Source organism: Hemicordylus capensis, chromosome 1, assembly GCF_027244095.1.
Source record: "Hemicordylus capensis ecotype Gifberg chromosome 1, rHemCap1.1.pri, whole genome shotgun sequence".
Lineage (NCBI taxonomy): Eukaryota > Metazoa > Chordata > Lepidosauria > Squamata > Cordylidae > Hemicordylus > Hemicordylus capensis.
In genome coordinates, this window is record NC_069657.1 from 272,746,095 (window position 1) to 272,766,884 (window position 20,790).

The window sequence follows — 20,790 nt, forward strand, 5'->3', positions numbered from 1 at the left end:
TGAAAGACCCAGCAAAAGGTGCAGTTCCAAGTAATTATAGACCGATAACCTGCCTGCCAACCATATTCAAATTATTAACTGAAATAATAGCAGATGAAGTGATGCAACACCTATTAACTAACAAACAGCTTCCAGTTGAACAGAAAGGAAATTGCCCGAACACCAGAGGCACAAAAGACCAGCTGCTGATTGACAAAATGATTTTAGAAAATTGCAAGAGAAGAAAAACCAATCTAAGTGTTGCATGGATTGACTACAAGAAAGCCTTCGATTCATTGCCTCACACATGGATACTAAAATGTTTAGAAACAACTGGTGTCAGCAAAAAAATCCAGATATTTATAAAAAAAGCAAAGAGCATGTGGAGTACACAGTTAACAATCAATGGCGAGACACTTGGACAGGTTAGCATTAGAAGAGGAATTTTCCAAGGGGACTCACTATCCCCTCTGTTGTTTGTAATTGCCATGACCCCACTTTCACAAATACTAAACAAAACAGGCCTCGGATACCAAACATCTAAAACATCCAGTAAAATAAACCATCTGCTGTACATGAACGATCTGAAGTTGTATGGAAAGTCCCAGTCAGAAATCGAATCACTGCTAAACACCGTCTGTATATTCAGTAGCGATATAGCAATGGAGTTTGGACTAGACAAGTGTGCTGCATTAATAATGAACAGAGGGAAAATAACAAAAACAGAAGGAATAGAACTGCCCAATGGAAGCAACATCAAGAACCTGGAAGAGAAAGAACCTTACAAATACTTGGGCATTCTCCAGGCTGATAACATGGTTATCAGTTAAAAGAAAAATTGGAAGTGAATACATCAGGAGAGTTAGAAAAATCCTCAAGTCCAAACTCAATGGCGGGAACACCATACAAGCCATAAACACCTGGGCTATACCTGTTATCAGATACACTGCAGGAATAATAGACTGGACCCAGGCAGAGCTAGAGACGCTAGATCGTAAGAGCAGGAAAATCATGACCATCAATCATGCTCTGCACTCCCGCAGTGATGTCGATAGGCTATACCTCCCTCGCAGCTCAGGCGGAAGAGGAATGCTGCAAGTCCATCAAATAGTAGAGGAGGAGAAAAGAGGCCTTGAAGAATATATCAAGGACAGTGAATAAGATGCACTTCAAATGGTCAATAATGCGAAACTATTCAAAACCAATGAAACAAAGCAGGGCTACAAGAAAGAACAAGTCAAGAACCGAACAGAAAAATGGAAAAATAAGCCTCTGCATAGTCAATGTTTGCACAATTTAAGTGGAAAATCAGACATCACCAAGACCTGGCAATGGCTTAAGAATGGCAACTTGAAGAAAGAAACAGAGGGTTTAATCCTGGCTGCGCAAGAATAGGCACTAAGAACAAATGCAATAAGAGCAAAAGTAGAAAAATCCAGAACAAACAGCAAGTGCTGCCTTTGTAAAGAAGCAGATGGAACCGTGGACCACCTAATCAGCTGTTGTAAAAAGATCGCACAGACTGACTACAAACAAAGGCATGACAAGGTAGCAGAGATGATACACTGGAACATCTGCAAAAAATACAAGCTACCTGTAGCCAAAAATTGGTGGGACCATAAAATTGAAAAAGTTGAAGAAAATGAAGATGTAAAAATATTATGGGCCTTCCGACTAGAAACAGACAAACATCTGCCACACAAGACACCAGATATAACTATAGTCGAGAAGAAAGAAAAACAAGTCAAAATAATCGACATAGCAATACCAGGGGATAGCAGAATAGAAGAAAAAGAAATAGAAAAAATAAAAAATACAAAGATCTACAAATTGAAATTGAAAGGCTGTGGCAGAAGAAGACCAAAATAATCCCAGTGGTAATTGGCGCCCTGGGTGCAGTTCCAAAAGACCTTGAAGAGCACCTCAGCACCTTAGGGGCCACAGAAATCACAATCAGCCTATTACAAAAAGCAGCTTTACTGGAAACAGCCTATATTCTGCAACAATATCTATAATAATTGACAATAAAATTCTGGCATCCCAGGTCCTTGGGAAGGACTCGATGTCTGGATAAAACAAACCAGTCAATATCACCTGTCTGAGTGTGTAAACAAGAAATAATAATAATAATAATAATAAAAATATCCCCCAGTGAGGCACTACCTTGGCGTGGTTGTGGGGCTTGTGTGCTCCGAGGAAGGTGAGAGCTATGCCAGAGGTCCAACCATACTGGACAGGTCTCACCAGAGGAGCCAGACAAAGAGTGCCTCTCCCATCAATAATATGGTGAGACGTAACTTTAATAAATCTATACCGGATCGGTCATCGCCCAGGTTAACAAGGATCGCGCCAGGTGCTGGAGTCCCTGAACATCTGGTGGCAAGTGGGCTACAGGACTCAGGATCTTCAGTTGAGCAACCGGGGCTGGAGACTACAAGGTTACTGGAAGAAACGTCGCTTAACCGAAAAAAATATATGAAAAATGCCAACAAGGAAATAATTATCTGCTATTACAAGTCTAGTCCAACTAGAAGAGGTTATTTAAAAAGAATGTATCAAATTTGGAAAGAGAAGCATCCAGATACAGAAATAACAGAACAAAGGCTAGCAGACCAGAAAAGATTCATAATAAGAAATAAAGTGTTCACAGGAGTTGAGCTGGAAGAACTGCAAAGAGCAACACAGGCTCAAGGTATGGAAGAAGAATTACCACTAACTGAAGAAGTTGCTCAGGCGCAGGTGGAGGAGGTGTTGGAAATAGAGGATGCCAGTGTTGCTGAACTGTTTCAAAATCAAAACCAGGCAACCTCCCCTTTGCCTTCACCTCAAAAACCTGAATGCCATTTAACAGAAAAGCAACAAGAACTAAAGCAAAAAATAACTGAGCATATGAACCAAACAACCACCAGGGTTCGACTTCCCACTCTAAAAACAGTTGCCAAAAAACAACTTGCTCAGGCATTAAAAGATGTCAATGCTGCACTTGCAGAAATAACAACCAATAATTTGCAAGAAACAAACCAACTAATGTACAGTGCAGCAACAATAACAACACAAGAGCTCGGATATAAGATCAGTGGACCTGTAAAAAAAGAAAGTAGTACCTAAATGGAAGATTAGATTAGAAAATAAAATCTCCAGGCTTAGATCAGATGCTAGTAAACTGAAAGATATGAAAGACAAGAAGCTGAAGAATGTAAACGCCAAACAGTATCTGATCCAAAAATACCATCTAGATTCAAGGAAAATTAGAGAAGTCCTGGAAATAATAAAGCAGCAAATAACAGCAGTGTCAAAGAAGATTAGCATTAGATACGAAGCCAGAATTACACAACCCAGGCAGAATCTCCAATTCCAGTCGAATCAGAGACGTTTCTACCAAAGCATAGAAGGAGAAACTGCAAGAAACATAGGAACACCAAATAAAGAAGAAACAGTGCAATTCTGGGGAAAATTATGGGACAATCCAATAGATTATAATAAAAAAGCAGGCTGGATGAAAGAGGTCAAAAAATGTAACCAACAAATGCAAGATCTAATAATAACACCAGAATTAATAAGAGAAAGAGCAAAGAAAATTAAAAATTGGACTATACCAGGTGACGACGAACTACATGGCTTTTGGCTTAAACACCTAACAAGCCTTCATAAAAGACTATCAAAACAGTTCAATCACATTTTGCAAGGAGGTGATATTGAACAGTGGCTAACAACTGGGAAAACTCATCTCATCATGAAAGACCCAGCAAAAGGTGCAGTTCCAAGTAATTATAGACCGATAACCTGTCTGCCAACCATGTTCAAATTATTAACTGGAATAATAGCAGATAAGTGATGCAACACTTATTAACTAACAAACAGCTTCCAGTTGAACATAAAGGAAATTGCCCGAACACCAGAGGCACAAAAGACCAGCTGCTGATTGACAAAATGATTTTAGAAAATTGCAAGAGAAGAAAAACCAATCTAAGTGTTGCATGGATTGACTACAAGAAAGCCTTCGATTCATTGCCTCACACATGGATACTAAAATGTTTAGAAACAACTGGTGACAGCAAAAAAAATCCAGATATTTATAAAAAAAGCAAAGAGCATGTGGAGTACACAGTTAACAATCAATGGCGAGACACTTGGACAGGTTAGCATTAGAAGAGGAATTTTCCAAGGGGACTCACTGTCCCCTCTGTTGTTTGTAATCGCCATGACCACACTTTCACAAATACTATACAAAACAGGCCTCGGATACCAAACATCTAAAACATCCAGTAAAATAAACCATCTGCTGTACATGAACGATCTGAAGTTGTATGGAAAGTCCCAGTCAGAAATCGAATCACTGCTAAACACTGTCCATATATTCAGTAGCGATTTAGCAATGGAGTTTGGACTAGACATGTGTGATGCGTTAATAATGAACAGAGGAAAAATAAGAAAAACAGAAGGAATAGAACTGCCCAATGGAAGCAACATCAAGAACGGAAGAGAAAGAACATTACAAGTACTTGGGCATTCTCCAGGCGGATAACATTGCACACACTGAAGTTAAAAGAAAAATTGGAAGTGAATACATCAGGAGAGTTAGAAAAATCCTCAAGTCCAAACTCAATGGCGGGAACACCATACAAGCCATAAACACTTGGGCTATACCTGTTATCAGGTACACTGCAGGAATAATAGACTGGACTCAGGCAGAGCTAGAGACGCTAGATCGTAAGAGCAGGAAAATCATGACCATCAATCATGCTCTGCACCCCTGCAGTGATGTCGATAGGCTATACCTCCCTCGCAGCTCAGGCGGAAGAGGAATGCTGCAAGTCCATCAAACAGTAGAGGAGGAGAAAAGAGGCCTTGAAGAATATATCAAGGACAGTGAATAAGATGCACTTCAAATGGTCAATAATGCGAAACTATTCAACACCAATGAAACAAAGCAGGCCTACAAGAAAGAACAAGTCAAGAACCGAACAGAAAAATGGAGAAATAAGCCACTGCATGGTCAATATTTGCATTATATAAGTGGAAAACCAGACATCACCAAGACCTGGCAATGGCTTAAGAATGGCAACTTGAAGAAAGAACCTGGGGGTTTAATGCTGGCTGCACAAGAACAGGCTCTAAGAACAAATGCAATAAGAGCAAAAGTAGAAAAATCCAGAACAAACAGCAAGTGCTGCCTTTGTAAAGAAGCAAATGGAACCATGGACCACCTAATCAGCTGTTGTAAAAAGATCGCACAGACTGACTACAAACAAAGGCATGACAAGGTAGCAGGGATGATACACTGGAACATCTGCAAAAAATACAGGCTACCTGTAGCTAAAAATTGGTGGGACCATAAAATTGAAAAAGTTGAAGAAAATGAAGATGTAAAAATATTATGGGACTTCCGACTAGAAACAGACAAACATCTGCCACACAATACACCAGATATAACTGTAGTCGAGAAGAAAGAAAAACAAGTTAAAATAATCAACATAGCAATACCAGGGGATAGTAGAATAGAAGAAAAAGAAATAGAAAAAATAAAAAATACAAAGATCTACAAATTAAAATTGAAAGGCTGTGGCAGAAGAAGACCAAAATAATCCCAGTGGTAATTGGCACCCTAGGTGCAATTCCAAAACAACTTGAACAGCACCTCAACATCATAGGGGCCACAGAAATCACCATCAGCCAATTACAAAAAGCAACTTTACTAGGAACAGCCTATATTCTGCGATGATATCTGCAACAACAGCAACAACATTGACAATAAAATTCAGCCATCCCAGGTCCTTGGGAAGGACTCGATGTCTGGATAAAGCAAACAAGTCAATAACACCTGTCTGACTGTGTAAACAATAATTATAATATAATATAATATTGCAATTTCATGTGCATACTTTCTTCAGTGACCCTGGCAGATGTTTGCGTAATGACTAATGGTAGGCTACATCCTGGTAATTTATCACATTACATTTTTAATATGTATACTTAAATTGTTTTATGTGCATGTGTTAAAAAGCAATGCAAAAGAACAAGCATGTGTCTGATAATTTGTGTATCATGCAGGTTGCCATGCCAGGGAGCAAGAATGGGCTGTTACTCCTTGCAGATGTGAAAAGCAGCACTGAACCTGTCAAGGGGGAAAAGCACTTTAATAAGTTATGTCTGAGTCCACACATATGTAAAAAGTGTAATTTATCCCCCAGTACATGTACACATCTTACATCCTAAGGATCTGGGCTGAGAGAAAAGTGATAGATAGCAGCAACAATGCAGAAATAATGGTGGTTTAACTATTAAATGGGTTTCCTTTCGGCAAGCCATGTAGCATAATTTTGCAATCTACCAAACTATTAACATGCAAATTTGCATTCCTACAATAACTCTCTAACCCCCTCATCTATTTTCCTCTGTTAGTTCTTTATGATCCTTCACATTTATTTTGTTCTTCTGGCATCTTTTCTTAAGCCTAAGCCTAATGTTTCTTCTTCTATGCCATGTCTTTAATCTTTTTCACTGTATATTCTGTGGAACACTCTGCCTCCTTCTGATATATAATTTATCTTTTATCTGCCGGTCTCAGTTTTAAAGAATACTTAGAGACTCTCTCTCTCTCTCTCTCTCTCTCTCTCTCTCTCTCTCTCTCTCTCTCTCTCTCTCGTCACTTCTGTGCTGATTCTTTTCTGTTCTCTTGCCCTTTAAAGATGTATTTTCCTAACTGTTGAGTTACACAGATGGCAGGTCCCCCCAGTTGCCTCATTCCCCAGTGCTCCCTTTTCTGTCCATTCTCTTTTCCAGACACTCGCTTACATACTGCTCATGGCAACGTGGACAACAGGGCAACATGGACAACATGGCAACGTGGACAACACCCACACTGTTGACAGTGTTGCACACCAGGACAGCTCTGCTCTGACATAAAGTTGCACAGGACGCCCATTAGAAATTAGGGATGTCTCACTGCGCAACTACATTTGCACAACTTCATACCAGAGCAGAACTGCCCTGGTGCACAATACCGCCGACAATGTTTACACAGGCGCAGCAGTGTGGCCGGTGCTCCTACCGCCCATGTTGTGTTGCCCAGTATATTAGCATCTGTCCTTGAGGAGCAAACTAAAGGTCAAGGGAGCAGCCACATATGCTCTTCATGTTTGCCCCAGTAACTTCTAAAGGTGAGGGGTGGGGAGTGGGACGTCTGCCTTTTTACAGCAAAATGTGCATATGAGTGAGGGGAACTGAACCCATCTCACCTCCCTGCTCTCAGCTGCTGCTGTCACTTTTCTCTTAGCCCATACCAGAAATGAGCAGGGCTACGTAGAAAAGTGCTTCAAGTGACAGAGAGCAGTTTTGTATGGGTGGGGTGTTCGTGTGTGAGGTTTCGATCTCACAGCATTTCTACAGAGGCATCTTCTAGTTTATGAGTATGTAACATTCTTCTGTTGTGAAGGAAAATACGGGTTTTTCACTTTTAAGCCCCTCCTCTAGCAGCAGCAACCCCCTGCCTCCCCAAATCCCCACTCCAGTGAAGTGAGAGAAGATGCCACTGGAAGGAAATATTTACTCCTGCAATGCATGCATGGAATGTCTTCTGCTCTAGTATGGGCAGGTCTGGATTCTGGACACAGAAAATGAAACCAGAGGCAGAAATCTGGACATGCAGGAATGATTCTCATGGATGCTTACACTGGAACACACTTTTTACTGATAAACTAGAGTGTCAATGTACTCCAGCAGCCTGGTTGTGTATTATCCTGAACTGGAAATATCAGTGGGGACTAAAGCCCCATATGTAGCTTTCTGCTCACAGACAGGAACTTTTCAGGCCTTTTTTCAGTAGCAACTCCCTCCCTGCCCTCTGCCATAAAATACTGCTGCCATGTTGGGCAAACGCCAGAGTGGTAGCACTCTGTGAAGCATGAGGAACTGTCACTGGAAGGAAATACCACTTCCTTCCATGCATGGATGGATGGAATCACTTTTTGCTCAGGTGGGGAGAGCCTTGGATCCTGGCCATTGAAATTAGAGAAAAGGGAAAGACGTTTAGTAACCCAGACCCCAAGAAGTGATTCTTACAGCTGCTTGTGTTTAAAAGTTACTTGCTGCATCAGAGAAACATAATGCATTCATATTGTCAGACAAAAAGGAAAACTAGAATCTGGCTAATTAGCACCAAATGCATTTGGTGCAAAGTCAAACAGTAAGCCACAGTGGACAAGTGTTTGATGACTATCCAAAGACAATTGTCTAGAAATGCCTGGGTCTTAGGAACAAAAAAGGACAACATCAAATACTTTTATATGTGAGAAGGTTTCTTTACAAATTCTCAACCTGAGAATTAAAAGAAGGTTCTGTGTGTGGAGCTGAAGCATTTGCAGGAATAGATTCCAAATGTAAAACAAGGTGTAAAGTAAGCAAAGCAAGCCATGGGAGAAGATAGGAGGACAAAGGAAAATGGTCATAAAAATGCAATTTAACATAAACTAAGTGTGCTCTGCTGGAGAGTTAAACATCTGGTTTGCTTAATTATAAGATATACACATAAGAGAGAGATGAGATAAAGACCAGAATTTCAGCAGAGCCCAAGCTCTGAAACAGACACACAGCCCTTGCCTTTGCTGACAGAAATGCTGTCACTTTCTCTTGTAACACATCCAACCTCTAGCTCTGCTTCAATGCACTGTGTACGTCAAACCCTTATGTTAAAAAAAAAATTTAAAAGCCACAACCACCACCTGAAAGGTGTGCAGAGATACAAAAGCTTGTCTGCATGTTGCTATCCTTTAAAACTGCTGAGAAGGGAACCTTACCCACAACTGGTATCTTGCTTGCTGATGGTCTAAGATATTTTCCAGTATTTCAGCACATGTTTAACTTTCTCTTTTTGATCAATACAGCCGTCTTTCTTCCCCGGTGAAGCAAACTTTCATTTTTGAGGCCAGATATGAGTGTAGCTCCCGTGACGTCCATCTGTTAAGAGTGAACAAACATCCAGTAACCATGTAAGAACAACTGCTCTGCTGGATCAAGCCAAATGTCCGTCTAGTCCAATACTCTGTCTCCTATAGCCTTCAGCCAGTTGTCCCCCCCCAGTTAACATACAGGGCATGCATGGCTGGGGTAGCTTTCCTTTAGTGGTTGATCCCTAACATTTAGATAGTCAGCAGTATTGTGCCTGTGGGCATGGGCATTCCATGGTTGTTACGGCTCACAGCTAAATCTATGGACCTAAACCTTTTCCCCTTGAAGGGATGGGCTGAAAGCTTATCCATTGGGATGCCCTCCTGAGACGCTCGTGCAGCATGTTCCTTTATCACATAGGGGAGCTGCTCATCCCAATGGCCCCTCTACATGCATTCCAAAGAAAGTGTGTGGAGAGGCCATTCGGATGAACAATCCCCCTACACCAGGGCTGCACAACTCAAATGCCCTGGTGGGCCGGAATCACCCACAACTTGGCGTACAGGGGCCGAGGTCAAATTTTTAGCACATTATTACATTAAATATTATTAGTTACTTATGCATCTATTCCCCCTGTCAATGGGCCCATAGTTTTAACCAAGGAGAGTGGCGAGAGAATTGGTCCTGTCCCTTCTCAATCAGTGAGGCCCCTAGAGTGCATGCCAGGCCCAAACAAATGCCAAGTCCTCTTCTCTCCCTAAATTGTTGTTTTCAGGCTGCAATCCTAGGCATGCTTTCATGGGAGTAAGCCTCACTGGGCACACCATGGAGCATATCTCTGAGAAAGCATGCACAGGATGGCACTATGGCAGTTTCCAGCTGCTGTGGTGCTGCAGGATACCTGGGGGCCAGTAAAATAGTCCCTGGGGGCTGAATCCGGCCCCCGGGCCTTATGTTGTACAGGCCTGCCCTACACAGTAAAGGGATGTACCAACATAGAGGATGTACCAATGGAGGCACTTTTGGCACGTGCTCTTCCTAATTTCATGGGAGGGCACAGTGTCATCTGAACTGGCCCATAGAGTATCACAGATTACAACCCCCACTTTAACAATCAGCATGCAGTGAAAAGGTTGGAAGCAACCATTCTTTTGCACCTTGATTGCAAGTAAGAATAGTTATAAGGGCTGTTCTCGTGAACACTAACTAGAAAGGACAAACATCCTACCTAGCTTCGGGAGCTGTGTGCATTTCAGATTTTCAGTTGTGCATAAGTTAAGAGCTACATTGGAGGAGGAGAAAGTGATCACATGGGAGGTGGGCACAGGCTCCTGCAACATCATCCTACCCAGCACATTTACCCAGCATATTACTGGGAGGAAACCAGTAATATGGGAGGAAACACCACCAGAACGTGCCTGCTTCCTACATGATTGCTTCCCCCCCCCCTCCAACTTAGCTTTTAACTTACACATGACTGAAAATTGGGAGCATGCACAGATCTGAAAGCTAGGCAGGACATTTGTCCTACCCAGTTAATAGTCGTGAACAGCCCTATGGGTTTTAAGTGTAACAAATGCACATTAAGTAATGTTGAGGATGAACCTGAGACGTAGGAGCATGGAGAACAGTTCTTGAAGGAAGCAGGTACAAATATACCTTGGAGAAGCTGCTGCCAGTCTGTGTAGACAATACTGAGCTAGATGGACCAATGGTCTGACTCAGTATATGGCAGCTTCCTATGTTCCTATGAGAACTTGTGCTGACATTGCTCCTTCCAGGAAGGATTTGACATGATTCAGACATTTGTAGTCTGAGGATTGTAACTTGGGAGAACTATTAGACAAGCTTTCTAAAAACAGGAACCTAAATTATAGTTCCATTCTTAGCCCTATCTACAGTAGGTCAGCATTGTCTATACTGACTGAGATCAACTCTTCAGGATTTTGGACCGGACTTTCCCCCAGCCCTACCTGGAGACACCAGGGATTGAATCTGGAACCGTCTGCACACAAAGCAGGTGCTCTGCTACTGAGCTACATTTCCTCCCCAGCAGGCAGAGGAAAAGGGATATCCTGGCCATGTTATGCATGAATTCTAGCTACAAGCATGAAACGAGCACCTACCAGAGTTCCTGGAAAATTTGCTCCAAAGAAAAGCAGGTTCAGCTGACTGTCAGATGAAGGTGTGGTGTACCTGTGTGTGCATCCATGCAGTGTTGTTCAGTACAAACTGCTTCTCACAGATTACACCAATCAAATAACATAATACTGAATCTGGGAAAGGAGCTGCCCCAAGAGCGAAGCTATTAGTGCCACTGGAATTCTCTCTCACAGAGCTTCCTGGGTAACGTTTTGAACTTTATATATATTTTTAAAAGAGCAATTAATCATAGAACAGAGATTGAAACCAGTCCAAAGGCAATAAAAGTGTCTTAGTGGAGTCTGTTCCCAGCTCTCATGAGCATGGTTTGCAGCAGCCTGACTTCAGGCCACAGGAAACTTTCTGATGTGTCAAGTTTGCTGTTCCCAGTTCCTGCAGGAATCTTAACTGCTAACATCTGTACAGAGGGGAAAGCATTAGCACAGTGACACCCCCCCCCGCTTTCATTTATATTTTACCTTTGGCTACGGAGTTTATACTGGCATCTTTCTAAGCATCTGTGGCCTCTTTCACATCAAATAATCCTTCCAGAATAAGGGTCCCCAGCTACAGCAGTAGCTAGGAATAAGCTCAAGTTAAAAGTCCAGGGAATCCCTCCTCAAATGTCAGGGTTGATCTAGACACTGGAGGGTTTCTTTGGCTTTCACACAATGAGAGACTTTGGACTAGAGACTATCAGGGTTTGTATCTAGCAACTCCTGGCAAGTCTCTCTGTATATTTGACTGGGGAGGATGAAAAGACGTAGTGAATATTTTATTTCTATTGGGAGTGGCAAAGAAACTTGTGATCTGTCTTTCCATGCTTCCCACTCTTTGTTGCTGAACAACCGGCACTGTGCTCCACCTATTGTTATTGTTGGCCGAGCTTGCCTGATTCCTGTGCCTTGTGGGAACAGAGCCAGGGCGCACGGAGCTGAACAAATCAGCCACAGTCAGAGCTCGAGTGCAACTCCCTACAGTGGAGGGTGAATATTATTGCAATGCCGACATACACAGACTTCTCTAACAGGTAAAGCTCCAGAAGTGTGGACATCAGGGGGATGTCAATGGGAGAGTGGGAAACTAGACTGAGGCATGCACAATGGAAGACCACCTAGGCTAGAGCAGCCTTCTTACTTTCGCACACCCACCAACTTCTTGTGAAAACCTAGTTATTGGACCTTGATGTTGTAGCTGTCAGAACTAACTCCAGTTTTATGTAAACCATTGGGTGCCATAGCATAAACTGAAACCCACAATGGCCACTCACTTACCTGACCTCTTCCTCTCAGCACAAACCTCCCACTGAGGCTAGTCTCACGATCAGTGAGACTCGCCTTTAGGGGGTTTGTGGGGAGAGCGGGCTTAGTCTTCTCTCCCCACAGATGATCGGAAGGGAAGCCCTGGGCGGCTGAATCAGCTGCCCACACGACTGCCGGCTCCGTCACAGAGCCGGTGGGGGCTGCGGGGGTCGGGGGCAGTGTGGCCCCCCAGAAGTTCGTGAGGCATCCTGGAGAGACCTCCAGGGTTGGCAGGCTTGTTCCAGCCTCCTGGTGGGGGTCTCCTCATGTGTTGCTGTGGTGTGGAGCCGCGGTGCGGCAATACACGATCAAAAAGACGGCGTTAGCGGGGTGCTCGCTCTGCTAACCTCAGCTAAGGGGAGGGGGAATTAGGAGGGTTTTCTGCCTCCTACACGGCTCCCACACGGCTCCCGTGGCAGCAGATGATCAGCAAAAAGCGGGCTAGGCTCCCTTCACCCGCTTTCTGCTGATCGTGAGAATCTCCTCACGATGGGATGGAAACAGTTGGCGGCACTGCAGTACAGATTCCAGGACCCCATGTCTGCCGACTCCTTTGGCTGTGTGTCTGTGTTGGCTTTACCAATATAAGCCGGATATATATTGGCGCCTTTCACCCCTGTGCTCCCCACACACACACCCTGTGACCCATTGCCAGTGCTGAGGTGTGGCTCAGGGAAATCTGAAATCATTGGTGTGGAAGGGGCTAGTTCTTTGAGGAACCTGGGCTGAAGTTCAGTGTTTCCAGGGTCTTCAGTTCTGGGGTATCCTGGCTGGCAATGCAGGCTCCAGTCTGATGTCAGGGCCTGGGATGGGGTGCAAGGTGGATCCATCCAACATGACTGCTTCCCCCACATCAAGCTCCGAGTCAGAGCTACTGCTTAGGGGAGGGGAGGGGGTCGTGATTCTGCCACAGCTGAGGTTGTGACCAGCGTTTGTTTCCACAGCTGCTATTGGACAAATGACTGCAGTTGGTCGGGCATAGGATTATAACTATATTATACTGGTGTTAGCCCTGGTGTAGTCGTGGCCCAGCATATTAGGAATATGGGATCATCCCTCCATCCATCTCAGAAGACATGATTCTGCACACTGGTTGCTGTTTTATGCATCCTACCAACTCCCACTTCTGTGCTCAAAATAATTACACTTCTAGCAGTGTTTTGAAAAAGGATAAGCAATGCAGAGACTTTTCCAGAGAATATATATATATATTACCATATGCATGTTATTTCAGTGTCAGAGTCTTGGTGCATGTTGACATTCTCCAAAACATTTTTGAGAGAATTCTGACACGTGTCAATAACCACCTCAACCACCACCAAATGCCTTTGGCTAATGACTAAATTTCACCAATACGTCCATCATTTCCAAGTAAATATCAGTATATACAAATGGCACGATCAGAAATGTGCAGAATTATGAAGAAATTGGTTGCAGTTCAGACTTTGCATCTGATCATATTTGAGACTAAGAGCCTGCCAATCATCAGATCACACTGTGGTAGCAAGCATGACTTGTCCCTTTAGCTAAGCAGGATCCACCCTGGTTGCATATGAATGGGAGACTACAAGTATGAGCACTGTAAGATATTCCCTTTAAGGGATGGAGCCACTCTGGGAAGAGCAGAAGGTTTCAAGTTCCCTCCCTGGCTTCTCCAAGATAGGGCTGAGAGAGATTCCTGCCTGCAAGCTTGGAGAAGCCACTGCCAGTCTGTGAAGACAATACTGAGCTAGATAGACCAATGGTCTGACTCAGTATATGGCAGCTTCCTATGTTCCTACTTTCGCCTTAAAATACACGGAAGCTATTCACTCATGTGTAAAACCAGGCTAAGGAAGCCCAGCCCGGTTTTGAATGCGCTTGTGTACTGTCGGGATCGTGCCAAATCCCGGCAGCACCTTGGCGGCAAACCCACCTCTGCAGCCAGCTTGTAAAATGAGGTTAAGAGAGAGAGTGCTCTCCTAACCCTGTTTCTCTGATCATCTGCAAAGCAGCCATGGCTGGCAGACTGCAGGGATCCTGGCCTGCTCCAGGGAGGGGAGGGGGGATCCCCATAATACATCACACATTTGCGCAGACATTATGGGTGCTCCAGGGGGTGGGGTGGGGCGCGTCTAGGCAACTTGACTCCCCAAGTTACTGGTAGCAGCCGTTAATCATCTGGGCAGGCGCTCCGCCCGCCAAAGATAGAGCCTTCAATCGTCTGCAGGGAGGTAAGCTTCTTGAGGCCTCCTCCCTGCTTGCCCTTTCTCACTACATTGACATCTCTAAACCTTGGCAAAACCATTTAATATGGGTTCTCTGGCTCTGGGACATTTATCTGACCCAATATAACAGGATTTCAGCCTAGACATTGAATCTGCTTTTGCTTCTTCTTTCTGCTAGTCTGAGAAGCCAACCAACTTCCCACAAAGAACCGCCCAGCCTCCATCTGCTCAGGGACACCTCGTACTACCACGTTGTTCCCCCTGGCCTTATATTCCCAACTTCAGTGGGCAGTTAACTGAGGGCCAAATCGGACATGATGTATCAGTTATGTGTCTGATTGTTCACATGTTAACTGGGGTTGGAGGCTGGGTATCAGTAGTGAACCCTTTCCCCTCCTGTACCTTACCTCCCCACATTCCATAATTGGTTGTTCCATTCATTGTTCTCATTTCTCAGTTCTTCTGAAATAAGCCAGGAATGGAGAACATCTGGAGCAATGGACTGAGAAGAGGTAAGCACAGAACAGGGGGAAGTTCAAAGTCCCCCTGAATGTTCCTTTTAGTGTTGTATTAAGAATCACTCCCATTTCCCCCTACTTTTACATGTGGACAATGTTTATAGGTGAAAAGAAACACATAGGAACATAGGAAACTGCCATATACTGAGTCAGACCACTGGTCTATCTAGCTCAGTATTGTCTTCACAGACTGGCAGCAGCTTCTCCAAGGTTACAGGCAGGAATCTCTCAGCCCTATCTTGGAGATGCCAGGGAGGGAACTTCTGCTCTTCCTGGAATGGCTCCATCCCCTGAGGGAAATATCTTACAGTGCTCACACTTCTAGTCTCCCTTTCATATGCAACCAGGGCAGACCCTGCTTAGCTAAAGGGAACAGTCATGCTGGCTACCACAAGACCAGCTTTCCTCTGTCATGTCTGCTATCAGTTAATAATTACTCCTGCTTGTCGTTGTTTTAAGAGATCCTTTGGTATTATCATAGTTAATGTTTATTTTTTGGAACATCCATCTTATTTTCCATTTTTGTTGTTCCACTTCAGATTGCTTGGCCAATATCTTAGTCTTTTTATTAAGTTAATTTGATATTTCATTGTTTGAAGCAATAGAGCATTCTCATCTGCCAGTTTCAAATAAAAATCTTTCTTTTTGTCCTTCCATTGTAACTGTAGATGCGGAAGGATTGCAATTCTATTAATCCTTTTTGTTCAGTTCCTTCAGCATATCTGAGTTATGAACATGACTATACTGCTTTAACTGTCACTACATTTCCCAAATAATCCTGAGAACTGCCATTGTATGAGGTGATGCTGATAATTTTCTAGTAGAGACACCTATTCTCCTTTCACAGATATACAGTTCCCAAGGTTTCTTGGGATAAAGGAATCACTGTCAGATTACTCCAAGGGTGTGTACAGGGTGTGCACTCATCTCGTTAGTTTAGATGCAAAATCTTCTTTCTCAGATCAAACTCAGGGGAAACCAGTTCTTTGTGTTTTTAGGAGAAGCCAGCTGTGCTCAGCACTGATTGGATGCTGGGCTCAGCACTGATCGGATGGAAACTGATGAGACCTAACCCACCTTCTTCCTGAATTAGTTTTTGATATTTTAAGAATGGATTCTGCTGTTTGATACTGCATTTTTTTGTTTTTAATACGACAAAAAGCAGGTCCCATTTTTTCTGATTTCACTTGCAGAACAACATTCCAAGCTTTAATTTTTTTGCCCTAGTGGGTTACTGTACATTTTTGTTTGCCTTTGGTCTCTCCCTCTTTCATCTTTGAACCAAATAATAAAACAAACAAACAACAACTGAAACTAAATAAGGGTTCAATAAGAGCCTTACGTTCTATTTAGAATTCTGCTGCTTGTATTATCCATGCACTACAAGGACTTGATTGTGTCACGTCTTTTTACTGTTCACTCCATGGCTCCTCATTATCTTTTGTATGCAGTCCTGAATGACCTGGCTCATCTGTATTTGCAGTCTCTGATCTCTTGCTATGTTTCATCTCCCACTCTGTGTTCTTCCCACTCTCTTCTTCTTGTTAAGCCTCAGATTGCTTGCTCTGTCTTTTATCTCTGTCCTTTTTTGTTGGCTTCTCCTTATGCTTGGAATACTGGTTAATATCTGGCATGCTTACTCATGTCTTTTAAAAAGTTCCTCAAACACCTCTTTTTTTGGCCTTTCTTCCTTAACATAATGTGCACACTTTTTAGAGATCTGCACAGTCTTGCTCCTTATTTTTCTCCATTCCTCATACTTATGTTTCTTGGCTATCTTGACTGTGAGCTGCCTCAGTAAAGACAAGGGCTGTCATGACAACAGAAGTTACTCAAAGTAGTCCCACTGACTTCTTTGAATTATATCCCTCATGTCAGCCAAGTTCTTTCTCAAAACAGCTCTTACAGAAATACCTCAAATGTTGGCCTATTATTATTATTATTATTATTATTATTATTATTATTAATAATAATAATAATAAAATGAGTGGTGTTATGCCATATGACACCTGAGTAACTAGTTCAAAGTTCTACCTCTGTCCCTCACACTTAGAGCAAGGGCATAGCGAGCGGAAGTCATGGAACTGGCTTTGGAGTGATGTGGTGGGTGGTAGTGACAGACAGTTCCCGGGAAGCAGAAGTGGCCATGAGGCAAAGTGAGGTGGTCACCTCAGGCAACAGATCATTGGGGTGCCTGTGTGGTGACACGCTGCCCTCCTGCCTGTTAAAAAAGAGGGGCAGGAGGGTGTGCACAAGGGTGGGGTGGCATTTGGTGCCCTACCTCAGGTACACAGAGATCTCGAGCTGCCACTGCCCCGAAGGGCAAAATGTGGGGAGGACCAACCATGGTTGTGGCAGGAAGGCTAAGGATGGAACATTGGGTACGAGCCTGTCAGGGCATGCCTTCCCTTCCTTCCTCCTCATCCATTTTCCCAGACCAAACATGGCAGTTCATCCATAAACACCCTCCCCTGCTAAGCAACAGCAGGGGCAGGGTTGACCTGTTCTCCCGACTCCTCCATCACCCAGCAGCAACTTCTATGGCTAGCTGGAGCTTCAGAAACTGCCTTCAGCAGACTGCCCCCTTCTTTAGTTGCCTAGCAACAGCATATTCCGAGGCCAGCCAGAGCTCCCACTAGCCATAGAAGTCACTGCTAGGACCCTCCCATTTCCTCCCCCCACCCCAAATACCTCCACTCCTGAACTTTCATGGGCCTATAACTGGCTGATAATAGGCATTGGCTTGCAGAAATGAGTAGCAGATGTGGCATAAAAGCAATGGAATTTGATTGTGTACATAGCGCTGTTCCCTTTACCACCAGTGGTATGACATTCCCCCATGCCCTTATAACTGCTAATTATAACTACTGTTACTGCTGAGCGCTGGGTGATGGGTAGAAATGCAGAATCTAAGTTTTAAAATTTTAACACACACAAGCTACAGTCGTGCTTACTCTGGTATACACTTTCAAATACAGTTTAACCACATACATCTTTGTATCTGTATTATCAACCACGTCAAGGAGAATTTTACAGTATGTAAGAGGCCTAGACAAACCAGACTCGTGTAGCCAAACCCTTACTTCACAACTGCAAATCCATGTCAACCACGGAACAATCATCCAGGAAAGCTGCTGTTGACTTATCTGGCAGATCTCCAAAAGGAAGATTTCTTTAAGTTCTGCTACAACTCGCACAAGCTGGTTGCATGGGTACATCCTCTTCCATAGGATGGGAAAACTGTGATGTTTGCCTCTTTATGAGCTAAAATGGGTGTGTTTTATAGACTGCTCCTGGCTTGTTTACCCATAAGTAAGTCTCAATTTGTTCAGCAATCTTCCACAAGGACTTAAAGCCTGTGGCTGTGATCAATTTGCACTGTTAAATGATCTATGTTAGAGTAACAGGAACGGTTCTCTCCCTTGGTGCGAAGGAAAGCTGTACTGTTTGAATTTCTGCTTCTCATGCAGCTGTTAAAGGCACAGATGTTCTTTCAGGAAGAAAAGTGGCAACCCTATCGTGTGTGCATGTTTTCCATGGGTCCCCAGGACTCTGATCTTACTCATTAAGAACTGAGGGGAAAACAAAACTGTGGCCTGACTTCTTTTCAAACGGCTGCCACTTTCTGAAGGCTGCTAACTGGAGGAAGGGGTCCGTGACTCAGCAGCAGGAAGACGCTACAATCATTGTGTCAGTCATGCTCTACCCAGTGTTTGCATATGCCCACGGGCCATGTTTTCTGAGGGGAGAGACATTCCAATGAATATATGCTCAAGGAGAGGCAGGATGTAGAGTCAGATCTCATCAACAAACAATTTCACTGAGTGAACATTATGAGATTAACCATGGCAGCCTCGGCTTTCAGGAAGTGAGGGTGCTACAAGTGCCACCAACACTAAGCTACTTCTATCACACCTTAAAAAAAAAAATTACATTTTTATCCCCGCCCTTTCCCCAAGGAACTCAGGGCAGCACAACTCTAGAAGGTAGGTTTGGCTGAGAATGAGTGGCTGGCTCATAGTCACCCAATGAGTTTCATAGCTGAGGAGGGATTTAAACATGGGTCTTCCAAGTCTTAGCCCGACATGCGAACCACTACCCCACACTCGCTCGCTCTTGACCTTCCCTTGGACCAACCCATCCAAGCTCCTCCTACCTGCTCTGCTGTACCACCATCCATGCCAGCCCCACCTATCAGCCATGGAACTTCCATGTCCAGAGGCAGAATACCTAAGAATACTTGGTGCTGCTGGGGATAAACAACAGAGGAGGGCAATTGCCCACATACTCTGTTTGCAAGTTTCCTAGAGTCTTTTGACCGACCTCTGTTAGAAACAAAATGCTAAATTAGATTAGGACAAGCCAAACAGTAGAGATGACCCAAACACCAAACGATTCCCTTGACCCAACATTTGTTGCTGTAACATCCATTCTACAGAAGGCAAAGCAGAGAGTCTGAGAGACAAGTGACTTGCCTGAGACCACAAATATGAGAGACAAGTGACTTGCCTGAGACCACAAATAGAGAACAAGGTAGAGATGAAGTCTAAAGCTCAAATATCAACCCCACAATAAATGGGTTGGAGGGGAGAGATGAGTTGCTACACACAGACACACAAGCTGCTGATCTTCCCCTTTAAAAAACACACACACAAAAAAACCACTATAGTGGGCACCAGGTACAAAAGGGGTACATTGCTTCTGTGGAGCAGAAAGTAAGAAAGCTAAAACTTGCTGGCTACTATAACAGTACCAGGAGTCGACATCAACTCAACTGCACACTTTACCTTTAATAGGAGTTTAAGCCTCAAGCCCAGCCCAGATGTGAAGTCTGGAGCCTCTTAATTTTCACACCAAGTTCAGAATTTTGTCTGTAAATACCAATCTAATAATAATAATAATAATAATAAATTTCTATACCGCCATTCCAAAAATGGCTCAGGGTGGTTTACACAGAGAAACAACAAATAAATAAGATGGATCCCTGTCCCCAAAGGGCTCACATTCTAAAAAACAACAACCACAAGATACACACCAGCAACAGTCACTGGAGGTACTGTGCTGGGGTTGGATAGGGCCAGTTACTCTCCCCCTGCTAAATAAAGAGAATTACCACAGTAAAAGGTGCCTCTTTGCCAAGTTAGATATGCTTTTCTGAGTTAGTGTGTGTGCATATTTAAACTGTTGCCAAAGACATTAATAAAAAAGCATGCAAAATTATATGTGAGTTAATCCATATAGAGGGATGAATTATATTCACCTCCTAATGTTTGCAAAAAAATGTTGTCAGAGTACAGAAATATTCCAAATTCCAAAAAGACACAGGAGAGCTGAAGACCTCTGTCAGAGACAATCAGTTACCTTACACATCCCATTACATATGTATACAATGGCTCCATCAAATCACTTGCCAAATAGCAGCCACATACAAATTGTGCATGCACAACCGGCCAATCAATTACACAACATCTCTGCTTGGAAAACTAAGCATCCTTTTTACTGCGCTGCATGAAAAACTACTGTATGCATATTCAGTAAGCTTATGAAATTTATTTTTATTTTCTTGGTAATTTGCATCATGGTGTACATGTAACCTTCCACTGTTTATCCTAGGGTCCACACTCCAGTGACCAAAAGAGAAATGAATTCGGAGGCAATGAGAAGAAATAATATGCAGTTAATATTTATAAATCAATTTGAACACAATATTCACATTTATTCATCACACACACACACACACACACACACACACACACA